This window comes from Petromyzon marinus, unplaced genomic scaffold (genome assembly GCF_048934315.1).
Source record: "Petromyzon marinus isolate PM22_M1 ecotype Great Lakes invasive population unplaced genomic scaffold, UKy_Petmar_22M1.pri1.0 PM_Scaffold_11, whole genome shotgun sequence".
NCBI lineage: Eukaryota > Metazoa > Chordata > Hyperoartia > Petromyzontiformes > Petromyzontidae > Petromyzon > Petromyzon marinus.
In genome coordinates, this window is record NW_027423069.1 from 36,640 (window position 1) to 42,014 (window position 5,375).

General features: G+C 56.2%; 1 long non-coding RNA gene across 1 annotated transcript; it reads right to left on the reverse strand.

Moving 5' to 3' along the window:
- Nucleotides 1-1,691: 1,691 nt before the first annotated feature.
- LOC142922585 (uncharacterized) lies at nucleotides 1,692-4,778 on the reverse strand. The gene is made up of 2 exons (XR_012940179.1): nucleotides 2,520-4,778; nucleotides 1,692-2,049 (listed from the first exon to the last, which is right to left on the reverse strand). It is a non-coding gene; the product is annotated as an uncharacterized LOC142922585 (long non-coding RNA).
- Between the last annotated feature and the right edge of the window lie 597 nt (nucleotides 4,779-5,375).

Here is a 5,375-nt window from a genome sequence, read left to right on the forward strand (position 1 = left end):
CTAAATTCTCCTGTGTGATTTGTACTAGGTGCCTCGGTGAATGTATATGCTCTGACTTTAACATAGCTATTTCTGTGACCAGTTACAAGCTAATCACTCAGCTATTTCAATGCTAAATTCTATGCTAATTCTTTTGTCAAGGGGTGCCTCTGCGGATGTGTATACTTTAACTTAGCTATTTCAATGCTAAATTCTATGCTAATTCCTTTGTCAAGGGGTGCCTTTGCGGATGTGTATGCTTTAACTTTAACATAGCCATTTCTGTGACCAGTCACAAGCTAATCACTCAGCCATTTCAATGCAAAATTACATGATAATTCCTTTGTCAAGGCGCTTTGTTTCTTCTCACACAGCTTAAAGGTCGTGATCTGAGCGTGGCTTTTTTCACTCCAGCGCTGTCCTCCAAACAGTCTCGTCCCTTCACCTGATGAAGGCCGCTTGTGTTGTGGCCGAATCGTTATTTTTGTTTTTTTATATTTTACCTATGTGACTTTACCCAATAGAACCAAAGAGTATGGATCCTTGCAGTCACGAAAGCTTTAAATCTAGAATCTGTGGGTCTCTGTGTGGTGAGTCTGTGGGTCTGTGTGGTGAGTCTGTGGGTCTCTATGTGGTGAGTCTGTGGGTGTCTGTGTGGTGAGTCTGTGGGTCTCTGTGTGGTGAGTCTGTGGGTCTCTGTGTGGTGAGCCTGTGGGTCTCTGTGTGGTGAGTCTGTGCGTCTCTGTGTGGTGAGTCTGTGGGTCTCTGTGTGGTGAGTCTGTGGGTCTCTGTGTGGTGAGTCTGTGGGTCTCTGTCTGGTGAGTCTGTGGGTCTCTGTGTGGTGAATCTGTGGGTCTCTCTGTGGTGAGTCTGTGGGTCTCTGTGTGGTGAGTCTGTGGGTCTCTGTGTGGTGAGTCTGTGGGTCTCTGGTGAGTCTGTGGGTCTCTGTGTGGTGAATCTGTGGATCTGTGTGTGGTGAGTCTGTGGGTCTGTGTGCTGAGTCTGTGGGTCTCTGTCTGGTGAGTGTGTGGGCAGTGGTGGTGCAGTGGTTAGCGCACTGTGTGTGGGGAGCGGTGGTGCAGTGGTTAGCGCACTGTGTGTGTGTGGGGAGCGGTGGTGCAGTGGTTAGCACACTGTGTGTGTAGAGGCTACACCGGGGATCTTTGTCTGTGTATAGGTGCTGCTACTCACTACTAACAGCACTTGTCCCTACAGCCTGCTAGAGGCTACACGGGGGATCTTTGTCCGTGTATAGGTGCTGCTACTCGCAAATAGCTCTTGCCTCTACAGCCTGCTAGAGGCTACACGGGGGATCTTTGTCTGCGTGTAGTTGCTGCTACTCGCTATTACTAACACCACTTGTCCCTACAGCCTGCTAGAGGCTACATGGGGGATCTTTGTCTGTATGTAGGTGCTGCTACTCACTACTAACAGCACTTGTCCCTTCAGCCTGCTAGAGGCTACATGGGGGATCTTTTTCTGTGTGTAGGTGCTGCTACTTGCTACTAACAGCACTTGCCCCTACAGCCTGCTAGAGGCTACACGGGGGATCATTGTCTGTGTGTAGGTGCTGCTACTTGCTACTACTAACGGCACTTGGCCCTACAGCCTGCTAGAGGCTACACGGGGGATCTTTGTCTTGTTTGTGCAGTCCCTTGGCTTACCGTTGTTGATTGTCGTCGGTGGCTTGAAGAAGAAAATAAAAACATGAGTTTATACGTTTAAAGACGATTTTATTTGAACACAAAACGTTTTGGCTACAGATCAACAAGCGACACCCCCTCTGAGAGAGACTCGGAGAGAGAGAGACTCAGACACAGGGCTCGAACCCAGGCACTACGAGATCAGTGGCACGCTGCCACCCCCACCGTGGATTCCTTCACTTGCGCTCGATCCTGGCGCTGACCGACGTCTTGCCGCCTCCTCCTCCACCGCCTCGTCGCCCAGGTCTTGGCTGAGCGGGGTTCTTGCTTCGAGGAGGTGGTGGCGGCGGCGGCGGAGGCATCGATGAATCCGTTGAGTCGTCGCTGCTGCGGTCTTCCTGCTCCTCCTACGTGTAACGAGGTTGTGCTGTGGGCGACAGAGAAGAGGTGAAGGTGGTGGTGGTGGAGGCAGAAGAGGTGGCGGTGTAGGAGGCCGCTATGAACCACACAGCGTGACACGGCCACCGTGAGCCCGGCCATTACGAACCTCGGCCGTGATTAACCCGACCACTATGAACCCGGCCGTTACGAACCCGGGCATTGGGAACCACACAGCGTGACCCGGGGGCTTTGTGAACCCAACCGCTGTATGAGGAAATGAGAGGTTTTTGACCCCTTCCTGGCAATAAAACAACGGGACTCCGCACTAAGGCCCTTTGCAGGGGAATCGTGACTAACCACACGCACGACGCTTGTGGTGGACATGGAAGCAAAAACACGCTCCGTATTTTTATTAATGACAGTAACTTGATTCCTTGTAGTGAAACGGTTTATATTTGCCGTTTGAACACCTGCTGTTTTATTGCCAGAAAGGGTATGAAGCACCTTTTTCCATACTTTTGTAGTGTTGTAAGGACGAGCAGACTTCTTTAGGAGGCACACTGTTTATTGTATTATTTCCTTATACAACGCTTAACACACAGAGGGATATTCGGTCCCCTCACCCGATACCCTAGGGAGGTACAGCCTCCGGACCTGGCGGGACTCACACGTCTACCGCTAACCTCCTTGATACCTAAGGAGGTACAACCTCCGGACTTGGCGGGACTCACACGTCTACCGCTATCCTAGTCCTCCGGCTAGGACCTAGGGGAGGCTATCTGACCCACCGCTGGCCCGGTGGGTCCTGACCACTGGGTATGCCGAGCCTTAGCCCTTAGAAGGGCTGGGAGGCTGGTCCAGGGTCCTAGCTAGGCTTCAGCCCAGTCTTCTGTCTTCGTGCAGGGAGAGAACTCACGAGGTCCGTTGGGTCACCCGTCTTATACCCCTTCGTGGCCAGGCAGAACCAATCACACATTCCCACGTGGAACTGTCTGATTGGTTCGCCCCAAAACCCTGGCCACGATCCGTTTCACCTCGACTGACCCCAACCGTTGTACCCAGGGGTAATGCTGCACCGCCCTGGTGGCAACGCAGGTTACGCAACAGCGCGCAGTTAACACCTCTACACTTTTGTAATGACAGGGGAGTCAGCTGTGAGTGAAGGGACCGGTGGCCACGGGAGGTAATGACAGGGGGAGTCAGCTGTGAGTGTGAAGGGACCGGTGGCCACGGGAGGTAATGACAGGGGGAGTCAGCTGTGAGTGCGAAGGGACCGGTGGCCACGGGAGGTAATGACAGGGGGAGTCAGCTGTGAGTGTGAAGGGACCGGTGGCCACAGGCGGTAATGACAGGGGGAGTCAGCTGTGAGTGTGAAGGGACCGGTGGCCATGGGAGGTAATGACAGGGGGAGTCAGCTGTGAGTGTGAAGGGACCGGTGGCCACGGGAGGTAATGACAGGGGGAGTCAGCTGTGGGTGTGAAGGGACCGGTGGCCACGGGAGGTAATGACAGGGGGAGTCAGCTGCGAGTGTGAAGGGACCGGTGGCCACGGGAGGTAATGACAGGGGGAGTCAACTGTGAGTGAAGGGACCGGTGGCCACGGGAGGTAATGACAGGGGGAGTCAGCTGTGAGTGTGAAGGGACTGGTGGCCACGGGAGGTAATGACAGGGGGAGTCAGCTGTGAGTGTGAAGGGACCGGTGGCCACGGGAGGTAATGACAGGGGGAGTCAGCTGTGAGTGTGAAGGGACCGGTGGCCACGGGATATAATGACAGGGGGAGTCAGCTGTGAGTGTGAAGGGACCGGTGGCCACGGGAGGTAATGACAGGGGGAGTCAGCTGTGAGTGAAGGGACCGCTGGCCACGGGAGGTAATGACAGGGGGAGTCAGCTGTGAGTGTGAAGGGACCGGTGGCCACGGGAGGTAATGACAGGGGGAGTCAGCTGTGAGTGTGAAGGGACTGGTGGCCACGGGAGGTAATGACAGGGGGAGTCAGCTGTGAGTGTGAAGGGACCGGTGGCCACGGGAGGTAATGACAGGGGGAGTCAGCTGTGAGTTTGAAGGGACTGGTGGCCACGGGAGGAAATGACAGGGGGAGTCAGCTGTGAGTGTGAAGGGACCGGTGGCCACAGGAGGAAATGACAGGGGGAGTCAGCTGTGAGTGTGAGTGGACCAGTGGCCACGGGAGGTAATGACAGGGGGAGTCAGCTGTGTGAGTGGACCAGTGGCCACGGGAGGTAATGACAGGGGGAGTCAGCTGTGAGTGAAGGGACCGGTGGCCACGGGAGGTAATGACAGGGGGAGTCAGCTGTGAGTGTGAAGGGACCGGTGGCCACGGGAGGTAATGACAGGGGGAGTCAGCTGTGAGTGAAGGGACCGGTGGCCACGGGAGGTAATGACAGGGGGAGTCAGCTGTGAGTGAAGGGACCGGTGGCCACGGGAGGTAATGACAGGGGGAGTCAGCTGTGAGTGTGAAGGGACCGGTGGCCATGAGAGGTAATGACAAGGGGAGTCAGCTGTGAGTGTGAAGGGACCGGTGGCCACGGGAGGTAATGACAGGGGAGTCAGCTGTGAGTGTGAAGGGACCGGTGGCCACGGGAGGTAATGACAGGGGGAGTCAGCTGTGAGTGTGAAGGGACCGGTGGCCACGGGAGGTAATGACAGGGGGAGTCAGCTGTTAGTGTGAAGGGACCGGTGGCCATGGGAGGAAATGACAGGGGGAGTCAGCTGTGGGTGTGAAGAGACCGGTGGCCACGGGAGGTAATGACAGGGGGAGTCAGCTGTGAGTGCGACGGGACCGGTGGCCACGGGAGGTAATGACAGGGGGAGTCAGCTGTGGGTTTGAAGGGACCGGTGGCCACGGGAATGTTCGCGATGTCAAGTGAACGGGTCTTCAATAAAGCGCCACATCGGGAGGAGTGTGTCAATGTCGTCGCTACACTTTCATGAGTGGCACGACTCATGAAAGTGTAGCGGGGCCGGAGGGGGTGGCCCCTCCCCCCGCGTCCTCAGCGGTGGGGTGTTCTCCAGGTCGCTGTCCCACTCCACCGCCGCGCGCCGTTGCCGAGGCTTGTGGGGGCGGGCACGGTGACCTGGCGGGAGGAGGGGGGGGGGCGATAGAGGGGAGCACTCAGCCACCCACTCAGCCACCCACCCACACTCACCCACTCACCTAACCACACACTCATCCACCCATCCACTCATCCACCCACCCACTCATCTACCAACTCAACCACTCATCCATCCACCCACACTCACCCACTCACCCAACCACCCACCCACACACTCATCCACCCATCCGCTCATCCACCCTCCCACCCACCCACTCATCCACCCATACGTTCATCCACCCACCCACTCATCTACCAACTCAC